Source organism: Ranitomeya variabilis, chromosome 6 (assembly GCF_051348905.1).
Source record: "Ranitomeya variabilis isolate aRanVar5 chromosome 6, aRanVar5.hap1, whole genome shotgun sequence".
NCBI classification, from domain to species: domain Eukaryota; kingdom Metazoa; phylum Chordata; class Amphibia; order Anura; family Dendrobatidae; genus Ranitomeya; species Ranitomeya variabilis.
In genome coordinates, this window is record NC_135237.1 from 23,848,416 (window position 1) to 23,874,116 (window position 25,701).

Here is a 25,701-nt window from a genome sequence, read left to right on the forward strand (position 1 = left end):
GCCCTGCACACGAGCAGCAAGCTGGTCCACACTTGTAATCAAGGTCTGGACATTCATGTCTGCAGCAATCACAAGCCACTCAAAGGTAAAGGGGAAAAGAAAAAAAAAAAAAAATGAGAGAGAGAGAAAAAAACTCAGAACTTTCTTTCTTATAATCCCACTTCTGCAATGCATTTAACATTTAGTACTGGCCTGGCAAACTGTTATGACCCCAATGGCGAGGGTCTCAGAGATATCAGCAAATCTGCAAAATACAAAAATCCAGCTCATAGGGCAGTGGTAACTGGGTTGACCATATATCTACTCCTAACGCCAACCCTAGAAGTAGCCGGGGAACATGCCTACGTTGGTCGCTAGATGTCTCGCGCCAGCCGGAGAGCTAACTACCCCTAGAAGAGGAAAACAAAGACCTCTCTTGCCTCCAGAGAAAGGACCCCAAAAGTAGGATACAAGCCCCCCACAAATAATAACGGTGAGGTAAGAGGAAATGACAAACACAGAGATGAACTAGGTTTAGCACAGAGAGGCCCACTTACTAATAGCAGAATATAGTAAGATAACTTATATGGTCAACAAAAACCCTATCAAAAATCCACGCTGGAGATTCAAGAACCCCCGAACCGTCTAACGGCCCGGGGGGAGAACACCAGCCGCCCTAGAGCTTCCAGCAAGGTCAGGATACAGATAATATACAAGCTGGACAAAAAATGCAAACAATAACGAATTGCAAAAAGCAAAAAAGCAGACTTAGCTTAATCAAGCAGGAACCAGGATCAGTAGACAAGAGCACTACAGATTAGCTCTGATATCAACGTTGCCAGGCATTGAACTGAAGGTCCAGGGAGCTTATATAGCAACACCCCTGACCTAACGACCCAGGTGAGCATAAAAGGAATGACTGACAAACCCAGAGTCAAATCACTAGTAGCCACTAGAGGGAGCCAAAAAGTAAATTCACAACAGAGTTCATCTGACCAGGTATCACAGACACCAATACATTTCACAGCCGGGCCTCCAGGGGGAGCTAAGGGTTCTATTCATTAGGCCACTCCTCACATACTGGTAAAACTGGGGGTCAGGCAGGAAGTTAGAGAGAAAGCTGACTGGGTTGGAATCAGGCAACACCTTGTGGCAGAGGGTGTTGTAGGGGAAGATTCGGAAGGGTCCCTGTCAGGGGTGGGATCCTGACAGAGGCCTGGCAACTTGAAAGAACGTAACGGGACCGTGCCTGCTCAGTATAGCGGCGGTGCCCAAGGAAGGATTAGAAGCGAGATAGATTGTGCTGAGTGAGAAACGAGATCAAAGCAACAAGGAGAATACCAGTAGGAGCTGTAAGACCGAGGCAACATCCTACTGAGGCGCAAACCACCGGTGGCCGGAACGCCGAGGAAGTATTTCTATATACAGCTTCAGGCAATACTTCAAACCTACGGCAGGACAGTCAGTCTCAGGCGGGCTGTCTCACCTAAATCACCTATGCAGTCTTGGGGGGCAACTTGTGGAGAGGGGCGACTCTAGGGTCCCGGAAGAGCTCCGAGCCTACCCGTCAAACGGGTGCCGTCCTAACCGTAACATCAGGGAGGGACGGAGGATTAGCAGAACATCATCTAATCGAGTTGTGAGGGAACTTAAGAAACAGACACAACAGTTGTGGGGACTTTCCGTAAGCACAGCAGGGAAGGACCACAACACATAGCGCTAGCAGGAAGGCACAGATTTCCACCTGCAAAGAGAACTCTGGAGGTGCCATTGGACCGACCGGACTTGCGCAGCCTGGTTAACCGTATTCCGGACTGAGGACCCAGAGATCTTCAGTAAAGAGGTAAAGAGACTGCAACCTGGTGTCCTCGTTATTTACTGCGACCGGCACTTACAACTACACCATCATTCACCATTCTTTCACCGGACGTCCCCCTGACAGGCAGGGCCACGGACCGGGCCTAGCCACCGTGACAACCCCCAGAACAGAGACTCTGAGGCCCGGTACCGGGTACCCCTCGGCCCTGCGGCAGTGGGGGCGCTCCATTTTTGGCGTCACGAACAGGATCTACTTAAGCCTGAAGAATCAGGTCATGTGTGCCTTGGAACTGTGATTTATTGTGCTTGGACTGTACTTTATTGCAAGGACTGTGCCGCGCCATTTACCGCCAAAATCCGCCGCCATTACAGCGCTAAGGAGAGCGCAGGAGAAGAAGAGGGGCGTGGAGTGGGCGTAGACAAGCTGAAGAGCGCGAAGGACAATGGCCGCCCAGTCTAAATATTTCTGCACTGTGAGGACGTGTCCGTCAGTAGCGGAGATCCGCCTCCTGATCCTCAATGGAGGGCGGAGACCGAGAAGACGACACCGCCCACGAAGGAGAGAGCGGGAAAAAGACCAGGAAGCGACCCACGTGGAGGACGCCATGGCCAGCAGCTCTGAACCCGAAAGTGGGGTTGAAGTGGAAGTCTCCCCCAACTACCCGGATGAGCACAGCAGGCCGTTCTCCGTGGACAGCACCGAACTCCTGCGGGTCGAGATGGAGAGCTTGCTCGACCAGCTCCTTCAGCTGAATCTGAAGGCCCAGGCTCCGCACCAGGCGGCACCGGACAGCAGTCTTCCAGCATCGGATCCGATACTGCTGCCGAGGTCCTCGCTGACACCGCCAGAGGAGTTCGCCGCGGAGGAGGAGCCTGCATCGGCTGGTGAGTCCGCCAACCCTGTCCCACCGGCCGAGGGCTTGCTAGTAGGCCCCGTTGCGGCACCCCCTCTCCCCGGGGCCCATAGACTTCAGCGCCTGTTGCCATGGGAGGAGCCCACGGGTATGGAACACCGCCTGAAGGCCCCGCTTCGACCCACTGCTCTGCTGTGTGAAGTCCGTGCAGAGCGCACAGTGTGCCGCTGGGTGAATCCAGGATCCAACCTTATGGGGTTCCCCGGGGTGAAGACCCAGGAGGGAGAGATGGTACAGGCCCTAAGCTGGGAGGAATACCAGATCCAGCTAGAGCAGCAATGGGAGGAGAAACAGAAAGAATACCAGGCCGGGCTAGAGGCCTACCACCAGAAATATCTGGCAGTCAAGGATCGGGCCCGCAAGGACCCCACCGCTCACCAGGCCCCGCGCAGGCAGGGCACCATCGTCACCTTCAGGCTCCGTGGAGGTTGGGGCTTCATCAAAGAACCGGGCCTGTATGCGGAAGTGTTTGTTAATCGGAGGGATGTTGAATCTCACTTGCGGGAGGGTCATCCGGACCGGGACCTCCACCCAGGGGATGAAGTCACCTACACCCGGCACTTTGGGGAGAAGGGATGGTTTGCTTTGAATGTCCACAAGAAAAAGCTGATGGAACCCCCGACTAAGGTGCCGGAGAAGATATCTCCTGTAGCTAAAGTGCCCCCTTGTGGTCGGCCCACGATCACCACTGAGACCACCATGGTCACCCCAACGGGCACGATCGTGAAGACCACGACTTGCCGCGTCGTGACCTCCACCGCAGTCGTGGCCACGCAGGTGCCTCCTCAGGTGACCCTCGTGTCTACTGCTCCAGCACTGAAGACAGTGGGTACACAAACCCCCAGATGGGACAGTGCTCCACCTTACGCAGTACCAGGCGGCGGGCAATATCCAAAGGGGTTGCCTCCGCCGGTGCTGCCCCTGATTGGTTTAAGTAAATATCTGAACGCTTTACCAATGTAAATAGTTACTGTCCTACTGTTTTGCTAAACCCGTCTAGGGTTAACTCTTAAAGGGATCCCTTTGTTGACCCGGGATCCCTATTGCTTTTTGGTTATTTCCTATTTTATTTCTACGTTATCAAGAACTGCCGCCATCATGAACAGTGCATGATACAAACTGCTTGTAAATAGTTTGCACCTTCTTAAAGGTGCACCCTACTGGTTTTACTTAAAGAAGGACTCTTTGCGAAGACACCGCACCGGAGCCTTTGCTGAGTACGGACTGGTAGCCTGAGAAGATATGCTACCTCATAAAGACTTGGTCCTCTCTTAAAGGGGATGTTCATGTGTTGCACTTAAAAAGTGATATTGCTTTAAACCAGTTAGCAATAATGTTTTGAAAGAAAGTTAATGATGCTGCTGATATGTACAAGTTATATGTAACTAACTCGTTGAAAGAAAGAAATGTTTAATAATGTGGTTTGAAGTAAGGTAACTATTAGAAAGATGCAGCAGACCCGTAGGGGTAGACCTAGCGTCCTGCATATTTGTCAGTAAGAAAAGTAATGATGGAAGTTTAATGTTTTATAATATGTTGAAAGAAGAATGAGGACAGGAAGTGAACCCGTAGGGGTTAGTGGTGAGTCCCCCTAAGAGCCATATAGAGATGGCTCAGTGCTCTTAAACTGAAAGTAAATGTTATGTTCTATACTGTGTATAGTAGTTGAAAAGGCAGTAGGCCCGGGCTGAAAGGGGCGGTCCTGTAAAGAAAGGAGAGGCAGTAGGTCTGGAGCTGTTAGGACAGGCGGTCCTGCAGATTTAAAGAAGGAGAATGCATAAAAGTTGATTAGCCTTATATGTGATATAAGAAGGTATTTAGTGGATTTAGAGTGTACATCCTTAAAGGCAATGTTAAATTATTGTTCAAAAATTTTGCACTTAGTAGAATACCCGGTTGGGTAACAGGAGTTATTTATAGCCTGTAATTTATAATGTTTAACTATGTTTGAAACGTTCAAGTGTCCTTACCTCCCATAAAGGGAAGCCTTGTTCAAAACTTGCTTATTGTTATTGCACTCACAAAAATTGTATGTCTTTTTGCTAACCTGTATTGTTGTTTTCTTCCCAGTCCAGGAGTACTGGATTTAACCGGGGGGGAGTGCAGCGCCCCAGAGTCCTGGTCGTTGCAGTACTGTGGCTCCGCCACTATGGGGAGCTATGGTACGTCTGATGGCACTGAAGGAGTTCATCTGACCAGGTATCACAGACACCAATACATTTCACAGCCGGGCCTCCAGGGGGAGCTAAGGGTTCTATTCATTAGGCCACTCCTCACATACTGGTAAAACTGGGGGTCAGGCAGGAAGTTAGAGAGAAAGCTGACTGGGTTGGAACCAGGCAACACCTTGTGGCAGAGGGTGTTGTAGGGGAAGATTCCGAAGGGTCCCTGTCAGGGGTGGGATCCTGACAGAGGCCTGGCAACTTGAAAGAACATAACGGGACCGTGCCTGCTCAGTATAGCGGCGGTGCCCAAGGAAGGATTAGAAGCGAGATAGATTGTGCTGAGTGAGAAACGAGATCAAAGCAACAAGGAGAATACCAGTAGGAGCTGTAAGACCGAGGCAACATCCTACTGAGGCGCAAACCACCGGTGGCCGGAACGCCGAGGAAGTATTTCTATATACAGCTTCAGGCAATACTTCAAACCTACGGCAGGACAGTCAGTCTCAGGCGGGCTGTCTCACCTAAATCACCTATGCAGTCTTGGGGGGCAACTTGTGGAGAGGGGCGACTCTAGGGTCCCGGAAGAGCTCCGAGCCTACCCGTCAAACAGGTGCCGTCCTAACCGTAACATCAGGGAGGGACGGAGGATTAGCAGAACATCATCTAATCGAGTTGTGAGGGAACTTAAGAAACAGACACAACAGTTGTGGGGACTTTCCGTAAGCACAGCAGGGAAGGACCACAACACATAGCGCTAGCAGGAAGGCACAGATTTCCACCTGCAAAGAGAACTCTGGAGGTGCCATTGGACCGACCGGACTTGCGCAGCCTGGTTAACCGTATTCCGGACTGAGGACCCAGAGATCTTCAGTAAAGAGGTAAAGAGACTGCAACCTGGTGTCCTCGTTATTTACTGCGACCGGCACTTACAACTACACCATCATTCACCATTCTTTCACCGGACGTCCCCCTGACAGGCAGGGCCACGGACCGGGCCTAGCCACCGTGACAACCCCCAGAACAGAGACTCTGAGGCCCGGTACCGGGTACCCCTCGGCCCTGCGGCAGTGGGGGCGCTCCATTTTGTCAGAGCAGGATTTTATGTATCATGACTTCATTTTGGTAATTCTATATGCATCTCCTCTTCTGTGAAATGGAGTCTGAGCCAGTATGTATGTTTTGAGATACGGAGTTTCAGGAATTTCTTTGTCTTAAGAGACTTAGAGATGACACATAGCAAAGTGAAAGAAAGAGGTACCGCACCTAAACTCTTCAGCTGGGTGTAGACAGTATTAATTGAACCAATGAGATGCATGTATGCTAATGTTGGCACATATGTAGAGATAAACTGAGCCAATTATATTGCTACAATGTATGTTCAGAAAATGCCTATATAAACACCATCCTGCCTTGCAATAAAGTGAGATCTGCCGTGATGCTCAATGTATAAGTGTGGCTCTTCTGTGCATGCATTTGGATTTTACCATTTAATTTGGAGCAGGCACAACGTCTCATAAGGTCCCACATTATGTGGCGACGAACCGCATTGCAAAACAACCAACAGCAACAGACTGGCCATATTGACCATTACAGCTGTTCAACTTGGCCATGCATGTTAGGCTTTCTGGGTGAAAAATAGTGAATTTACAAAAGTTTGGATTCTCAAGTTTGCTTAAATTGGTCCAGTAAACTCGATCTGCAATCAATTTATTTGATGTGATTCAAATGCACTTTATTAAGCTCTGGGGTCTCTTCTTATTCCAGTGCATATTAAACAGAGGTATAAATAATATTACACTCATCTGGCCCTCACTCATCCTGCTACACAGATTTGGACCAGTCGTCATCTTTGTTCCAGTCTTCATCTTTGGCATCTTCCAGCATCCGGTCATTTTCAGCGTATTCTAATCTCACGAGACATCATGACTTGGAGTGACATCATGAATTTGTCCATTTTTGGGTCTAGTAAGGGAAGAAGGAACCAAAGATGATGGGGTGCCGGAAGACACCAATGATGCCCCAGTGAAGACCGGATCAAAGAAGTCATCCAGACTGGAGTGGGGGTGCACGACGGTGCCGGAGACAGTGAGTGAGTATAATTTTTTAAATCCCTTCCCAACCATTTATAATCTAGTACAATGATGTTTGGCCAACTGCAATATTTCTGGATTTGCCAGAACGGAGTTTCGTACAATTGGAGCCAAATTCTATTAGCTTCAAATCAAAATCCACTCATCTATATTTCCTAGAATATTTCTTTGTATCTTTCAACAAAAGATCACTCATGGCCGGAAGAAATTTTGTAGAACAAAAGATCTTTTATTTGACTTTCGTCCCGAAAAAAAAAAAATTAAATCAATCCCGTCCCTCGTTATTTCAGACGATGATTGTCCACAAATCAGTAGGCTAAAATGATCGTTCCTTCTTAAGCTTTGGTTAAGATCATTTTGGTTGATATCGTAAAAACTAAAGTGTGTACAACCATCATGGGAAACCTACAAGACTTCTCCCGGTTTTGTCAATTCTCCTTATCAGGGTCCTGTTACAGAATGATACCAAGCTAAACACCTGTATCCCGCTAATATTATCCTAAAAAAAAATTGTTCCACCCGGAGCAGAAGGTGCTGGAAATTCCCAAACAAAGCCCATTAAAATGTGTCAAGGTGGTTTTTTAAGCGACGGGACTTCAAAGTCCAAATGTTAAAGTGGATTTTATAGTGGAAAATATACATTTGCGCTAACTGCAGATCTACAAAGAGGGAAACATATGGTAACCTTAAGGCGCTAGTTTGCATTAATGAAACTGCAGACCATGTGTCAGGCCTGAGACTGAGCTTAAATGAAAGCACGGAGAGAAGTCTACTGGTCTAAGCCATGTTGTATGTCACAGTGTTTCACTTTTCCCGGGTAATCTATCATAATCTATCATGTGTGTCCATATTATGTCAGAATTCATAAACTAAAAAAAAAAAGAAAAAAAAGAAACTGACTGAGGAAACGCAAAATATATTTTTAACCATTCGGTCATTGTTTCTCTTTGATCCAAGGCCATTTTAATATCACAGATTGGCCCCGATGCCACAGGCTGCAATCATTAGAAGGCGTTAAATAATTATCTGATTTCTGTGATGTGCAGAAATAGAATCGAAAGGTGGCACAAATTCTCCTTTGTCTCCCCCCTTTTAACAGCTAGCGAGGGTCTAATCAGATTTAAAAGGTACACTTAGGGTACCGTCACACAGTGGCATTTTTATCGCTACGACGGCACGATTCGTGACGTTCTAGCGATATCGTTACGATCTCGCAGTGTCTGACACGCTACTGCGATCAGGCACCCTGCTGAGAATCGTACGTCGTAGCAGATCGTTTGAAACTTTCTTTCGTCGCTGGATCTCCCGCTGTCATCGCTGGATCGTTGTGTGTGACAGCGATCCAGCGATGCGTTCGCTGGTAACCAGGGTAAACATCGGGTTACTAAGCGCAGGGCCGCGCTTAGTAACCCGATGTTTACCCTGGTTACCAGCGTAAAAGTAAAAAAAAACAAACAGTACATACTCACCATCTGATGTCCGTCAGGTCCCTTGCCGTCTGCTTCCCGCTCTGTCTGTCTGCCGGCCGGAAAGTGAGAGCAGATCACAGCGGTGACGTCACTGCTGCGCTCTGCTCTCACTGTACGGCTGCACTCAGTCAGAGCGGGAAGCAGACGGCAAGGGACCTGACGGACATCAGATGGTCAGTATGTACTGTTTGTTTTTTTTTACTTTTACGCTGGTAACCACGGTAAACATCGGGTTACTAAGCGCGGCCCTGCGCTTAGTAACCCGATGTTTACCCTGGTTACCAGCGAACCTCGGCATCGTTGGTCGCTGGAGAGCAATCTGTGTGACAGCTCCCCAGCGACCACACAACGACTTACCAACGATCACGGCCAGGTCGTATCGCAGGTCGTGATCGTTGGTAAATCGTATAGTGAGACGGTACCTTTAGACACCAATACTGGAAAAACAAACTTATGCAAGTGACCAAATCATCAGCACACATTCCCACACCACATGGTTACACTATCCATTATTCTAATGTGTGTTTCGCCATATTGCTTTGGGAGGGGGTAGTGCTGCTAAACCCATAGAATTTATGTACGGCATCTTTTAGTAATGTATTGGATATTTCTGTCTTGTAGCCATTATTATTTACAAGGATCACCATATTGTATCTGTCCTAGTGCTTTGATTGCATGGGACATCACTATATGTTTTTATGTGTATTGTATGTGTGTATTGTACCTGTACTGTGACATCACTATGGTTATTATCAATCTTTTGTGACATCACTGTATTTATTACCGCTGTATTGTAGCATCACTGAGATTATTATACCTGTACTATGGCATCACTGTGTTTATTCCCTGTACTGTGACAGCACTGTATGCATTACCCCTGCAATAAGATATCAGTGTCATTATTATATACACTCACTGGCCACTTTATTAGGTACACCTGTCCAACTTCTTGTTAACACTTAATTTCTAATCAGCCAATCACATGGCGGCAACTCAGTGCATTTAGGCATGTAGACATGGTCAAGACAATCTCCTGCAGTTCAAACCGAGCATCAGTATGGGGAAGAAAGGTGATTTGAGTGCCTTTGAACGTGGCATGGTTGTTGGTGCCAGAAGGGCTGGTCTGAGTATTTCAGAAACTGCTGATCTACTGGGATTTTCACGCACAACCATCTCTAGGGTTTACAGAGAATGGCCCGAAAAAGAAAAAAAATCCAGTGAGCGGCAGTTCTGTGGGCGGAAATGCCTTGTTGATGCCAGAGGTCAGAGGAGAATGGGCAGACTGGTTCGAGCTGATAGAAAGGCAACAGTGACTCAAATCGCCACCCGTTACAACCAAGGTAGGCCTAAGAGCATCTCTGAACGCACAGTGCGTCGAACTTTGAGGCAGATGGGCTACAGCAGCAGAAGACCACACCGGGTACCACTCCTTTCAGCTAAGAACAGGAAACTGAGGCTACAATTTGCACAAGCTCATCGAAATTGGACAGTAGAAGATTGGAAAAACGTTGCTTGGTCTGATGAGTCTCGATTTCTGCTGCGACATTCGGATGGTAGGGTCAGAATTTGGCGTAAATAACATGAAAGCATGGATCCATCCTGCCTTGTATGGAGCATCTTTGGGATGTGCAGCCGACAAATCTGCGCCAACTGTGTGATGCCATCATGTCAATATGGACCAAAATCTCTGAGGAATGCTTCCAGCACCTTGTTGAATCTATGCCTCGAAGAATTGAGGCAGTTCTGAAGGCAAAAGGGGTCCAACCCGTTACTAGCATGGTGTACCTAATAAAGTGGCCGGTGAGTGTAGTTGCATGTAAAAGTGTTTGCCCCCTTCCCGATTTCCGATTCTTTTGAATATTTGTCACACTTAAATATTTCCGATCACCAAACAAATGTAAATATTAGACAAAGATAACACAAGTAATCACAAAATGCAGTTTTTAAATGAAGGTCTTTATTATAAAGGGAAAAAGAAATCCAAACCTACAGGGCCCTGTAAACGTGATTGCCCCCTAAACCTAATATCTGGTTGGACCACCCTTAGCAGCAATAACTGAAATCAAGCGTATGCGATAAGTGGCAGTGACTCTTTTACAACGCTCCGGACGAATTTTGGCCACTCATCTTTGCAGAATTGTAGTAATTCAGCCACATTGGAGAATTTCCGAGCATGAACCACCTTTTTAAGGTCACAGCATCTCAATTGGATTAAGGTCAGGAGGACTTTGACTAAGTCACTCCATAGTCTTAATTTTGTGTATCTTAAGCCATTGGACTTGCTGGTGTGTTTGGGATCATTGTCCTGCTGCATAACCCAAGTACGCTTCAACTTGAGGTCACAAACAGATGGCCGGACATTCTCCTTCAGGATTTTTTGGTAAACAGCAGATTTCATGGTTCCATTCACCACAGCAAGTCTTCCAGGTCCTGAAGCAGCAAAACAGCCCCATATCATCATGCTACCACCACCATATTTTACTGTTAGTATTATTTTCCTTTTCTGAAATGCTGCGTTGCTTCTATGCCAGATGTAATGGGACATACACCTTCGAAAAAGTTAAACTTTTTTCTCGTCAGTCTACAGAATATTCTCACAAAAGTCTTGGGGATCTTCAAGATGTTTTCTGGCAAAACTGAGATGAGCCTTTATTTTCTTATAGCTCAGCAGTGGTTTTCGTCTTTGAACTCTGCCATGCAGGCCATTTTTCCCCAGTCACTTTCTTATGGTGGAGTCCTGAATACTGATCTTAACTGAGGCAAGTGAGGCCTGCAGTTATTTGGATGTTGTGGCGGGATCTTTTTTGACCTCTTGGATTAGTCATCGCTGCCCCCTTGGGGTAATTTTGGTCGCCGGCCACTCCTGGAAAGGTTCACCACTGTTCTATGTTTTCGCCATTTGTGGATAATGACTTTCAGACTTTCACTGTGGTTCGCTGGAGTCCCAAAGCTTTAGAAATAGCTTTAGCACCTTTTTTCAGACTGATAGCTGCCAATAACTTTTGTTTCTCATTTGTTCCTGAATTCCTTTGGATCGCGGGATGATGTCTAGCTTTTGAGGTTTATTTGGTCTACTTCACTTTGTCAGGCAGGTCCTATTTAAGAGATTTCTTGATTGAAAACAAGTGTGGCAGTAATCAGGCCTGTGTGTGGCTAGGGAATTTGAACTCAACTTCCCAAAGATGTGATAAACCACATTTAATTTATGTTTTAAGGCGGCAATTACTTTTTCACACAGAGCCCTGTAGGTTTGGATTTCTTTTTTCCTTAATAATAAAAACTTCCATTTATAAACTGCATTTTGTGATTACTTGTGTTATCTTTGTCCAAAATTTACATTTGTTTGGTGATCGGAAACATTTAAGTTTGACAAAAATGCAAAAAAATTGGAAATCAGGGAGGGGGCAAACACTTTCACACAACTGTATCTGTACTATGACATCACTGTGTGTATTATATCTGTACTGTGACATCACTGTGTGTATTATTTCTATACTGTGACATCACTGTGTGTATTATTCCTGTACTGTGACATCACTGTGTATTATCCCTGTACTGTGACATCACTGTGTGTATTACCCCTTACTGTGACATCACTTTGTGTATTATCCCTGTACTGTGACATCACTTTGTGTATTATCTCTGTACTGTGACATCACATAGACTTTTACCTCTATACTGTGACAATAATAATCTACGTCTGTTGTCTTCTGATAATGAGGAGGGTTGTCCAATATTTCTAATGTCCTTTTGGTAATTAAAGCACCACTTCTGTTTTTTTCTATTTTACCACCAGAGTGGTACGTTCCCTCCCCCTAGTCTTAAACTTAACAGCCACTGACTTTTGCTCTTCCTGGCACTGCTCCAGTCCCACTCCGCCATCTTGTGACTGCAGTTCCTAGCTGACAGTCAGAGGTAACGGTCACAAGCTCTCAAAGCAAGTCTATGAGGGCCTCGTACTGGCTCTCATAGACTTACGTTGAGAAGAGATGTCCAGTTTGCTCAGAAAACACTGGAGCGATCCAGCAGAACACAAACTGCTAAAGATGACCAGAGCGGCGCTGAGAACTGCAGAAGACGGCAGCTGGGAAGTATGTTACTAGGGGCAGGGGACTTACATTAGTGATACCACTCAGCAGTGGTAAAGAAAAAACACCGGAGTTGTGCTTTAAGATCAGCAATTTATTTGACTAAAACAAAGTGTAACATCTCATCCTTGGTTTTTTCATTAAGAAAAATTCATCATTCACTGCAATGTTCCTGATGAAATGATCAGTCCATTGTTATGGACAAGTACTGGAGTTGTGGAGTACTCAAGCTACCATCCATTTTGTGCAGATTAGTCTGGAGCACAAGAGCCTCCCTTGTGTTCACCAATCAAGGAGGTATGGATTTTGCTGCAGGAAAATCCTCAGTTGGTAAACCCCATAATAGTCATGGATTATGGTAGTAGCGGTGATGTAGTAGTAGCATAGCTGGGAGCTGAAGAGCCCAAAGAACGGTCAGGATGTTGACAGACTAGTGGTTAAGACATGAGTGTAGTCAAGAATATAATCAAAGGAGCGGAAGCAGGAGTAGAACAACATATCTGAAATGAACATTCACAAGGAGGGGGTAAAAGTTATATCTAGAAAATAGGTCAAGATCAAGATCTGGGTCACTGAGCAGTCAGAACCTGGCACAATAGGACAATGAACAAGCCAAGACATGGTATGACTAGTGATGAGCAAGTGTACTCGTTGCTCAGGTTTTCCTGAGCACGCTCGGGTGGTCTCCGAGTTGTCATGGTCAGGACATGGTTATGTCTTGTACTCTCAGGGTTAATGTTCTTAGCCTCTCTTTCATGATGGGAGGGCTATTTATACTCGCTCCTAACCTGGTATCCTTGTCAGCTATAGGTTTCTGCAGTCTGTATGCTTGACCTCTGTAGTGTGTGCTGGCTTGCTTTGTGTCTTGCTGTCACCTGCTTTATTCACTTTCCGGGATTACTGACCCCTGGCCTGGCTTCTGACTATTCTCTTACTCTCCCTGTTGGTATCTTGTAATCTCCTGGCTACGACCTCGGCTTGTTTCACTGTTCTTTCATGATTGTCCCTTCTCTGTTTCCCCGGCGTCTGGCTCCGCCCCCTGACCGCCTCCCACTCTGTCACATGATCGTAGGTCCTTCTACTTTACCTGTTCACTCTGTCTCATGAGAAAGGTACCGTTGGTGTTCATGTTAGTTACCCGGTTTCTGGTTCGGCTCCATTGCTGCTAGGTGCAGTTTCCCCTGCAGCATTAATGCCCGGGTATCGTGACATTATAGCCGACCTGATAGTTTTGTGGGGGGTGGTGTCTGTATGCCATGGACCCGGTAAAGGCTCTAACGGCACAGGTTAATGAGCTTTCTCAGCTGTTTCTGAAGCTGTATGTGGAACAGCAAGCCCTGGTCCACTCGCACCAACAGGTGCAGAGAGATGTGGCAGGTGCTTTACAGGTGTCTGCTCCATTTCGGTCTCGGGAGGGGGGTCCCTCTGATGTATCCTTAAACCGAACCGCCGGTAAAATTACCCGACACCTTTTCTGGGGATAAAAAATTGTTCAGGGTCTTTAAGGAGGGATGTAAGTTGTTTTTTGAGTTACGTCCCCGGGCCTCTGGAAATGAAAGGCAGAGGGTGGGGGTAGTTATGTCTTTATTAAGGGGGTCCCCGCAGGCATGGGCCTTCTCTCTCTCTTCCTCTGCTCCTGAACGCATGTGTGTGAACCTGTTTTTTGAGTCTCTGGGGCACATGTTTGATGAGCCTGATAGAGTGTGTCTGGCAGAAGATATGGTAATGAGTGTGACACAGGGGAAGCACTCCGCTGAATGGTTCTGCTCAGAGTTTAGGCGCTGGGCAGCTGAAGTTTCTTGGAACGATGCAGCCCTGAGGGGGTTGTTCCGCATGGGTCTGTCCGACCATCTGAAGGACGCTCTAGCACTTCATCCTCCTCTTGATACCCTGGAGGACGCCATGACACAGGCAGTTCGAATGGACCGGAGACTCCGTGCTAGAGGAATGATGCAACAGGAGACTTCCTTGTTCTCTGTTATGTGACTCTGCACCTGTATCTGAACCCATGGAGATTGGGTCAGTCTCGGTCTCTAAAAATGAGAGAAGACACCGCAGAGACAATCAACTGTGTTTTTACTATGGAGCCTCTGGACATTGGAAAAGGAACTGTCCATCCTGCCCTTCTGTGAAACCATCTGAGAAACGACTGAGTCTGGGCAACAATCAAAGCAGGTTGTCCAGACTCCCAGGTAAATTTTTTCTCGCTTACAAAACTTGTGCTCCAGGTGAAATTGGAGCTTGCTGGCAGTCCTGTGGTGACCACCGCTTTTGTTGACTGCGGTTCTTCAGTTAATTTGATTGATGCCCAATTGTGACTCGTAATAAGATAGGGACAGTTAGGTTGAAAAACCCTGTTAAAATTGTGGCTGTTGATTTGTCCCCTCTTACCCGGGATGGAATTTGTTTCAAAACTGATGTTTTTTCTCTGAAAGTGTGTTCCACTCATGTGTAGCAATTAAGTTGTTTTGTATTGAATAATCTGCCTGCAGGACTGGTTCTGGGAATGCCCTGGCTGCAACGCCACAATCCTGCCATTGATTGGGTTGCAGGGGAGATTACTCAATGGAGATGTAAGGGTAATGGTCCATGTTGTAACCTGGAACCTTTTGTTAACACGATAAAGTCTGTACCTGTGTCGTCTGTCGGTCTGGAGGGTATTCCGGAGTACCTGAATGACTTCGAAGACGTGTTTTCCGAAAGTGAGGCCGAGGCGCTTCCACCACATCGACCCGGTGATTGTGCTTTTAATTTAATCCCAGGAGCCAAATTACCCAAGGCTCGTTTATACAATTTGTCTGGGCTCGAGCGCCAAGCCATGAAAGAGTACATTACTGAGAGTCTCCGTAAGCGGCATATTAGGCCTTCTGTTTCACCCGTTGCAGCGGGGTTTTTCTTTGTGAAGAAAAAAGATGGTGGTTTGCGACCGTGCCTCGACTTTCAAGAACTGAATAAGATCACTGTAAAAAACACGTATCCTCTTCCTCTGATTCCTGATTTATGTAATCAACTCACTGGGGCCAAATGGTTTTCTAAGCTTGACTTACGAGGGGCTTATAACCTGATAAGGATTCGAGAGGGAGATGAATGGAAAACAGCTTTTCTGACTACCGAGGGCTTATTTGAAAATTTGGTTATGCCCTTCGGTCTCACTAACGTCCCTGCTGTGTTCCAGAATTTTATTAATGTTGTTTTTTCTGACCTGATTGGGCGCTATGTTGTCATGTACCTGGATGACATCTTGATATACTCAGAGGACAGTCAGTCTCACTTACATCATCTTCAGACAGTTCTTGTGAGACTCAGGGAGAACCATTTATACACAAAACTGGAGAAGTGCTCATTCTTTATGCAAGAACTGTCTTTTCTGGGATTAATTGTATCTGGGGATGGGTTCCGCATGGACCCGGGGAAAGTTCAGGCAGTTCTGATTGGGTGCAACCTCATGAACTGAAGGGGTTGCAGCGATTTCTGGGCTTCGCTAACTATTATAGGAAGTTCATTAAAGGGTTTTCACAGGTGGTGAAACCCTTAACGGACCTCACACTAAAAGGGGCGGAGGTAAAAAATTGGTCCGAGGCAGCAAAAAATTCCTTCCAGACACTGAAGAACAGTTTTGTTTCAGCCCCCGTGTTGATACAACCCGATCCGTCGAGACCTTTTATTGTAGAGGTTGACGCATCGGAGGTGGGGGTGGGGGCAGTGTTGTCTCAGGGCCCATCCACCCTTACTAATCTTAAACCCTGTGCCTTTTTCCCTAAAAAATTATCTTCGGCTGAGAGAAATTATGATGTCGGCAACAGGGAATTGTTGGCAATTAAATTGGCCTTCGAAGAATGGAGGCATTTTTTGGAGGGGGCTGTTCATCCCGTTACGGTCATCACTGATCATAAGAATTTGGCCTATTTCGAGTCTGCTAAGAGATTGACCCCCAGACAGGCTCGGTGGGCACTTTTTTTCTCGGTTTCATTTTACCATTACGTTCTGACCAGGGTCTAAAAATGTAAAGGCGGATGCCTTATCCCAAAGTTTTGATTGTGTGTCCCCTCCAGAACCTCCTTCCTCCATTCTTCAACCTGAAATGGTTGTGGCTGAAATCTCATCTGAGTTACAGAGAGAGATTTTGGAAGCACAGTCACAAGCTATCAAGAATAAACCCTCTGGCAAATTGTTTGTACCCGACCATTTCCGTCTCACACTTCTGCAAGAATTTCATGACTGTGTTGAGTGCACACCCTGGGATTGCAGCTACCCGGGGGGCAGTAGCTAGGAATTTTTGGTGGCCTTCTATGGGTACTGATATTAAAAAATTTGTGAATACTTGTGGGGTGTGTGCTCGCTCTAAGAGCTCTCTGGTCCGGCCGGCCGGGGAATTGGTACCTTTGCCAATTCCGGATAAACCTTTGACACACCTGTCCATGGATTTTATCACTAATCTTCCTCCTTCAAAGGGCAACTCTGTAGTCTGGGTAGTAGTTGATAGATTTTCTAAACAAGCCCACTTTGTGCCGTTATCTGCATTGCCTTCTGCTGAAACCTTAGCTCGTTTGTTCATTCAGCATATAGTTTGGTTGCATGGGGTCCCTGTGAATGTGGTGTCTGACGGGGTGTGCAATTTGTTGCTAGATTTTGGAGGGCTTTTTGTAAGAAGTTGGGGGTTACGTTGTCTTTCTCCTCTGCTTATCACCCAGAATCTAATGGTCAGACTGAACGCACCAACCAGTCATTGGAACAAATTTTAAGATGCCTTGCCTCTTCCAGACAGGAGGACTGGTGTGAGGTATTATCCATGGCAGAATTTGCATTCAACTGTCGTATTAATCGGTCTACTAGCAAAACTCCTTTTCAGGTCAACTATGGATTTGTTCCGCAATTTGGAGAATTTTCCCGCATGGATTCTGGTTGCCCTGGTGCTGAGGGTCTGGTGCAACAGTTAAGAACCCTTTGGAGGGAGGTTCAGGGTAATATCTCCAAAGCTCAAAGGAGGTACAAACATTTTACAGACAGAAGGAGGGGGTCAGCTCCTACACTGACAGTGGGGGAGAAGTTGTGGTTGTCTACCCGTAACATCAAACTTAAGGTACCCTCTATGAAGTTGGGCCCCAGGTTTATAGGTCCATACAAGATATTAGAGGTGATCAACCGGTGGCCTACAGATTACAGTTGCCCACCTCCTTCAAAATATCAAATGTCTTCCACAGGTCCCTATTAAAACCTGTGGGGACGGTTAGAGAAGATTCCTCATCCAATGTTCCGCCAGTGTTGGTAGAGGGTCAGCCGGAGTATGAGGTAGGGCGCATCATTGATTCAGGGTGGATGCATCGAAGGCTTCAGTACTTAATACATTGGAAGGGTTATTCTATTGAGGATCGGTCATGGGTTCCAGCCAGTTCTGTGCATGCTGATCGACTGGTGCGGGCTTTTCATGCCAGGTACCCTGAGAAGCCTGGGGGTCCAGTGGCCCCCCCGTTAAGGGGGGGGGGGGGTACTGTCATGGTCAGGACATGGTTATGTCTTGTACTCTCAGGGTTAATGTTCTTAGTCTCTCTTTCATGATGGGAGGGCTATTTATACTCGCTCCTAACCTGGTATTCTTGTCAGCTATAGGTTTCTGCAGTCTGTATGCTTGACCTCTGTAGTGTGTGCTGGCTTGCTTTGTGTCTTGCTGTCACCTGCTTTATTCACTTTCCGGGATTACTGACCCCTGGCCTGGCTTCTGACTATTCTCTGACTCTCCCTGTTGGTATCTTGTAATCTCCTGGCTAAGACCTTGGCTTGTTTCACTGTTCTTTCATGATTGTCCCTTCTCTGTTTCCCTGGCATCTGGCTCCGCCCCCTGACCACCTCCCACTCTGTCACATGATCGTAGGTCCTTCTACTTTACCTGTTCATTCTGTCTCATGTGAAAGGTACCGTTGGTGTTCATGTTAGTTACCTGATTTCTGGTTTGGCTCCATTGCTGCTAGGTGCAGTTTCCCCTGCAGCATTAATACCCGGGTATTGTGACAGGAGTATTTGTTAGTGTTTGGAGATTTAGTTTTCATCCCTGCAGCTGAATGATTTGCAGTTAGTAGCCAGCCTGAGTACATGTGGGGGTTGCCTGGTTGCTAGTGAATCCCCACATGTAATCAAGCTGGCTAGTAGCTGTAAATCATTCAGCTGCTGCGATGAAAACTAAATCTCCGAACAGTTACAAACACTCGGAGACCACCTGAGCGTGCTCGGGAAAACCCGAGCAACGAGTACACTCGCTTATCACTAGGTATGAACCTAAATCAACCGTCAAGGCACAACAGGATGTTTCTCACTCAAATTAGTTGCTAGATATGATATAATCTCTAAATGCCTAGTGCCAAAGCAACTGGCCACCATTGTTCAGTCAGAACAGGAGAGCCTCAGATGATGAGGGCTTGCGTCACAGTCAACAGGAGCCTTAGCGATCCTTGGACTTGTTCTTGTCTTTTTCTTCCCACATGCAGATCTTCTCATCAATGGTCACCATTAGCTTATCACTCGTTAGACCTTTCCTTATTTCTGGTGCAACCAGTGACTACTCAGTTGTTATGATTTATGAACTACCTAATGAGACCAAAAATCCAAGAGCGTGAAAAGACAATGACCAGCTCCGTCTGTCTATGGTTGGACAACTTCACTTAACTAGAGTTTTTCTCTACAAGAAAGCACATGTCCATCAAGAAAATCTAAAGGCAGCTACAGGCAACATGAACAGAAATTTCACCGACTTAGAAGCCATTAAGAGCATATTTTCATATTGGTTTCCTGTTGCACCTGCAAAGACGAAAAAAAAAGAACTATGCCCAATGAGAAGGACCATACGAGAGATTACACGTACCACAAAAGTCTTTGAAAACAGCAGGCCATGTGTAGTTTTGGTGTTTTTCAAAGGCAGATTTACAATTCAGGTTTCCAGCCAGGGACGTTCCTCCAGATCCATTAAATGAAAACCATTTTGTATTGTATATGATCTCACTACCGAGAAAAGCCTGGAACTGAGAGCAGCCTACCGGAGGAGGTCTACTGATCACATCCAGGCGGAACCATCCGCTATAACGAGCTACATTCTTCCTTTATGCATTAACCCAAGAAATATGATTCGTGTTACATAAAAAAAATACATATCCTGGAAATACTTTTCTCCAATTCCTAATCATATCCTAAAACATAAAGCTCTAATGATGGGGGTGGAGGGTTAACTGAGAAGAAACGGAAACACGTTTTCTTCTCAGGACTTATCCCAGACTATTAACTAAGTCGTATTCTAAAGCTGAAGGACTTAAACTGAACGTCTGGCACTTACTGATGGAAGACTGCATTAACCCCTTTTGTGCCTATAGAACGCTGAGATATTTTTTTCAGCTCCTCTTCCGAGAGCATTAACTTTTTAATTTTCCAATGAATGCAGCCGTAGAAGGTCTTGTTCTGTGCAGGAGGAGTTGTGTTCATTAATGGCATTCCAAGGTCTATATAATATCTTGAATAACTTTTATTTTTTTTTAGCCCGGTATGCAAAAAACAGTATTTCTGCCATTGTTGTTTCAAATTTGTTTTTATGAAATTTCAGATCGGTATAAGTGGCATGTCAGCTCCAATCTGTAGGTAATTATTACTATGGTGACTTTTTTCTCTCCACCACCGAGAAAATCGGATCCCACTCTGATCAAACTTTGATCAGAGTCTGCTCAGCATAAGGCTGGAGTCACACTTAGCGTATGAAAAGTGAGATTTTCTCACCGGCTTGCAAAATGGACATAGAATGGATCCATGGGCTCAAATATTCGTGAAAACATATATACAGTCTATATATGTATATATATATGTCAGTGAGACACATATATATATATATATATATTTATTTATATTTCATACAGCGCTAGATAGCTTAAAAGCCAGTAATTCAATTGCCTGCTTTTGCTATCTCCTTATCAAACCCGACAGGATGTGAGACATGGTTTACATACAGTAAACCATCTCATATCCCTTTTTTTTTGTATATTCCACACTACTAATGTTAGAAGTGTCTGTGTGCAAAATTTGGTGGCTCTAGGTGTTAAAATAATGGGTTAAATCACGGAAAAAACTAGCGTGGGCTCCCGCGCAATTTTCTCCACCAGAGTGGTAAAGCCAGTGACTGAGGGCAGATATTAATAGCCTAGAGAGGGTCCATGGATATTGGCCCCCCCCCGGCTACAAACATCTGCCCCCAGCCACCCCAGAAAAGGCACATCTGTAAGATGCACCTATTCTGGCACTTAGCCTCTCTCTTCCCACTCCCGAGTAGCGGTGGGATATGGGGTAATAAAGGGTTAATGTCACCTTGCTATTGTAAGGTGACATTAAGCCTGGTTAATAATGGAGAGATGTCAACAAAACACCTATCCATTATTAATCCAATAGTAGTGAAGGGTTAATAATACACACACACATTAAGAATAAAGTATTTTAATGAAAAAAATACACATGGTGTTTGAAAATCTTTATTGTATGCTTAATCCACCTGAAGACCCTCGTTCTGTAAAAAAAAATAACATAAAAAAGCAACAATATCCCATACCTCTTCGGCGTTCAGTCATGCTCCACACTGTGAATCCATCTGAAGGAGTTAAATAAATTTATAACCAGGAGCCTGCTAATGCAGCTGTTGCTCCTGGTTGCAAAAACTGGGGAATGAATGGAATGCAGGGGAACGTAGCATCGTAGACTTGTGGTGATGCACCCCCTGCTGGCATAAACTCATATGAACTCTAGCGTGGGAATTTTTCTGAATATTGTTCTCACCCTCATAGACTTTCAATGGCGGATTTTTTGCGCAATACGCTGACAAACGCAGCGTGCTCCGATTTTCTCAGGCAGTAAAATGCGGCTGCGAAATATACAGCAGATAGGAGCTGCCCCATAGAGAAACATTGGTCTGTGTGCAATGCGTTGTTTTTGCGCCTCTCATATTCGTAAAACTCTCTAGTGTGACGGCGGCCATATTGGGCCAATTTTCTTGGATGGAGAGAGAACGGTCGTGTGATCCTAGCCTGATGCTTCTGTGTTACTGTATTTTATACCTCAGTGGTAAATATGACAATCATTGGGACTTTGATTAATGCCCCCAACCTCTATGGAAACGGAATCTACCAGATCACCCAGACTAGACATGTATCTGCTTATTGTGTTCTGCCATGATTAGTGCTGACCCTTGGGAGCATGTTGCCTCTTTTATTTTGTATTCATTGTTACATTTTATTGCCATTATATCATGTGGCGGCTTGGTGCACAAAGATGGCAGATGGCCGGTGGCCCTGGGTGGAGTCCTTCAGTGATGAAATGATCCTGACACTTAGGGATCACATAACTGTTGTTGTAGTGTAAGGTATTGGTGCAGACAGTGCGATGCTTTTTTAAGAATGAAGCTTTTTTAACTTGATTCATCCCACCATTCATACGGTGGACCATTCCTTATTACTACAGACCCTCTCATTTCTTGACATCACAGTCTTGGCCCTATCTTGGATCTTGTCATACCTAACAGACCGGACATTCAGTGTCTCCCACTCGCACACCACCTCCTCACATCGCCCCCTATCTGTCGGAGTCCCACAAGGTTCAGTCCTAGGGCCCCTGCTCTTCTCCATTTATAGCTTTGGCCTGGGGCAGCTCATAGAATCTCACGGCTTTCAGTATCACCTCTATGCTGATGACACACAGATCTACATCTCTGGACCAGATATCACCTCCCTACTAACTAGAATCCCTCAATGTCTGTCCACTATTTCATCCTTCTTCTCAGCTAGATTTCTAAAACTTAACATGGACAAAACGGAATTCAACATCTTGCCCCATCTCACTCAACCCCCCCAACAGACCTATCCATTAAAGTCAATGGCTGCCCACTCTCCCCAATCCCGCAAGCTCGCTTCCTTGGGGTAAACCTGGACTCTGATCTCTCTTTCAAACAACATATCCAAGCCCTTTCCACTTCCTGACAATTTCAACTCAAAAATGTTTCCCCGATCTGTATATTCCTCAACCAAGAATCTGCAAAAACCCTAGTCCATGCCCTCATCATCTCCCACCTTGACTACTGCAATCTCCTGCTCTGCGGACTCCCTTCTAACACTCTCGCACCCCTCCAATCTATTCTAAACTCTGCTGCCCGACTAATCCACCTGTCCCCCCGCTATTCCCCGGCCTCTCCCATCTGTCAATCCCTGCACTGTCTCCCCATTGTCCAGAGTCTCCAGTTCAAAACCCTAACCATGACATACAAAGCCATCCACAACTTGTCTCCTCCATACATCTGTGACCTCGTCTCCCGGTACTTACCTGCACGCAACCTCCCATGCTCACAAGATCTCCTTCTCTACTCCCCTCTTACCTCCTCTTCCCTCAACTGCATACAAGATTTCCCGCATGCATCGCCCCTACTCTATAACTCTCTACCACAACATAGCAGACTCTCACCTACCATCGAAACCTTCACAAAGAACCTGAAGACCGGCCTACAACCTGCAGTAACCACCAAACCGCTGCATGACCAGCTCTATCCTCACCTACTGTATTCTCACCCATCCCTTGTAGATTGTGAGCCTTCGCGGGCAGGGTCCTCTCTCCTTCTGTACCAGTCGTGACTTGTATTGTTTAAGATTATTGTACTTGTTTTTATTATGCATACCCCTCCTCACATGTAGCGCCATGGAATAAATAGTGCTATAGTAATAAATAATAATAATAATAATAATAATTCATTGTCCGTCATGGAAGGTGTATCACAGGTAGAAGTTACACACTGCCACACAGCCTGTAATTGGTAACTGAAGATACGGGGTTCCATTTTTGTTAAGCTGCTGGGGAAGAGGTTGCTGTGCTAGATTGAGGGTGCCTGTCATAAAAGTAAAACTGGCAATAGAATTGCCTGTAGAAGAGATTGTGTGTGGGACTGGAATGAAAGGAAGCCACCAGGGTTGAAGAAAGAGAGGCCTATCACATACTGCAGATGTAGAGCTGGATGTCATGTACTTGAGGTAGAAGTATGAAAACCTCAGAAGGATAGGTGAACATGAGAAACCAATTCTGGAGAAGGCCACATCATATGCCCAGAAGCAGGCCATATGGTGGGTGTAGTACTGTTTCTGCTAGTAGTTGAGAAAGAGACCCGGAGAAGAACACTAGTGAGTCCAGTTGAAAGTTTGTCTCATTGGCTTTGGCTAGGCGTGGATGGAAGTTTGTAGGCACCGTGCCAGAGAGTGTGACTGAATGACCCAAGTGCAGGCGAGTTTTTGGAAGAGGAAAGCGAACCCATCAAACTAAAGGTTGTAAATAGGCAAGTGGAGTGCCTCCTGATAGAAGAGCTTAAATAAACAATTCATGAAACATTCTTCTGTAAAAAGGCTCCTCGGTGGGGCTCCTGATGTAGTTGTTGGTCTTGACCACAGAGGGCATTTGTAACATCTGGCTCACCTTGTACATATGTGCACAGCAGAAGAAACCCAATGAAAATGAAAGCAAGGAGCCCAACTATAAAAATTATAATCTTTACTAGTTAAAACAAAGACAAATGTGATACACATTGAGTCATAAATAGAGTATGGGACAGAGAGATCCCTTGTACCCAGGACATAGGTAAACAAAGAGTTTAGGGACATATCAAGGACAATGTATTCTCATATACAGTAGGTCTGTATATATTAAAATAGTAAACACCTAAGTGTATACAGGTGCGCGCTGAACAGTAGCAGATGTTAAAATAATAGTGATAAGTGTCTATGTAGATAGAAAATGTGTAAAGGTACCTAAGATAATAACCTAGTATAATAGCTAATATAAAATGGGTCTAACTGAGTTCCAGTGGCTAGAGGAGAAAAAAGTAGTACATGCACGGAAATCGTATGGCTGGGTGCCAGTGATAAAAAAGGGAAAGAGGTCTGTGCACCTTTGCCTACCTCCAGTACTGAGTCCTTGGAGCGCTGGAGGACTGTGTGGATGGTGTCGTATTTCTGAGAAGACTCCAGAAAACTTAGATTTTTATACAGGTCTGTATATATCTATAGGAGATATAATGGGCCAAATAGCCAAGTGGAGTAGTGCTCATACACATATATGAACATACAGTGCCTTGCAAAAGTATTCGGCTCCCAAAAACTTTTCAACCTTTTCCCACTTACAGTGCTGTGCAAATTAATTGGGACAAAGCATTTTTAAGTAAAATCGTAAGTTGGTTACCAGTCAGTGATTCATACCAGTTTTAATATATAATAAATAAATCTTGGTTAACTAGCCAGTGGAAAAATGTAATTTTCAGAATTAGTATGTAACAGTGCATTATAACATTTTATTGTTTTGCTTTGTCCCAATTAATTTGCACAGCACTGTATCATGGTTCAAACATAAAGATACCAAATGTACATTTTTGGTGAAGAATCAACAACAAGTGGAACACAATTGTGAAGTTGAATGAAATGTATTGGTTATTTTAAATTTTTGTGGAAATTCAAAAACTGAAAAGTGGGGCGTGCAATATTATTCGGCCCCTTTACTTTCAGTGCAGCAAACTCACTCCAGAAGTTCATTGTGGATCTCTGAACGATCCAATGTTGTCCTAAATGCCTAATGATGATAAATATAATCCACCTGTGTGTAATCAAGTCTCCGTATAAATGCACCTGCTCTGTGATAGTCTCAGGGTTCTGTGTGAAGCACATAGAGCATCATGAAGACCAAGGAACACAACAGGCAGGTCCGTGATACTGTTGTGGAGAGGTTTAAAGCTGGATTTGGATACAAAATGATTTCCAAACTTTTAAACATCCAAAGGAGCACTGTGCAAGCGATCATATTGAAATGGAAGGAGCATCATACCACTGCAGATCTACCAAGACCCGGCCGTCCCTCTAAACTTTCATCTCAAATAAGGAGAAGACTGATCAGAGATGCAGCCAAGAGGCCCATGATCACTCTGGATGAACTGCAAAGATCTACAGCTGAGGTGGGACAGTCTGTCCATAGGACAACAATCAGTCGTACACTGCGCAAATCTGGCCTTTATGGAAGAGTGGCAAGAAGAAAGCCATTTCTCACAGATATCAATAAAAAGTGTTTAACGTTTGCAAGAAGCCACCTGGGAGACACACCAAACATGTGGAAGAAGGTGCTCTGGTCAGATGAAACCAAAA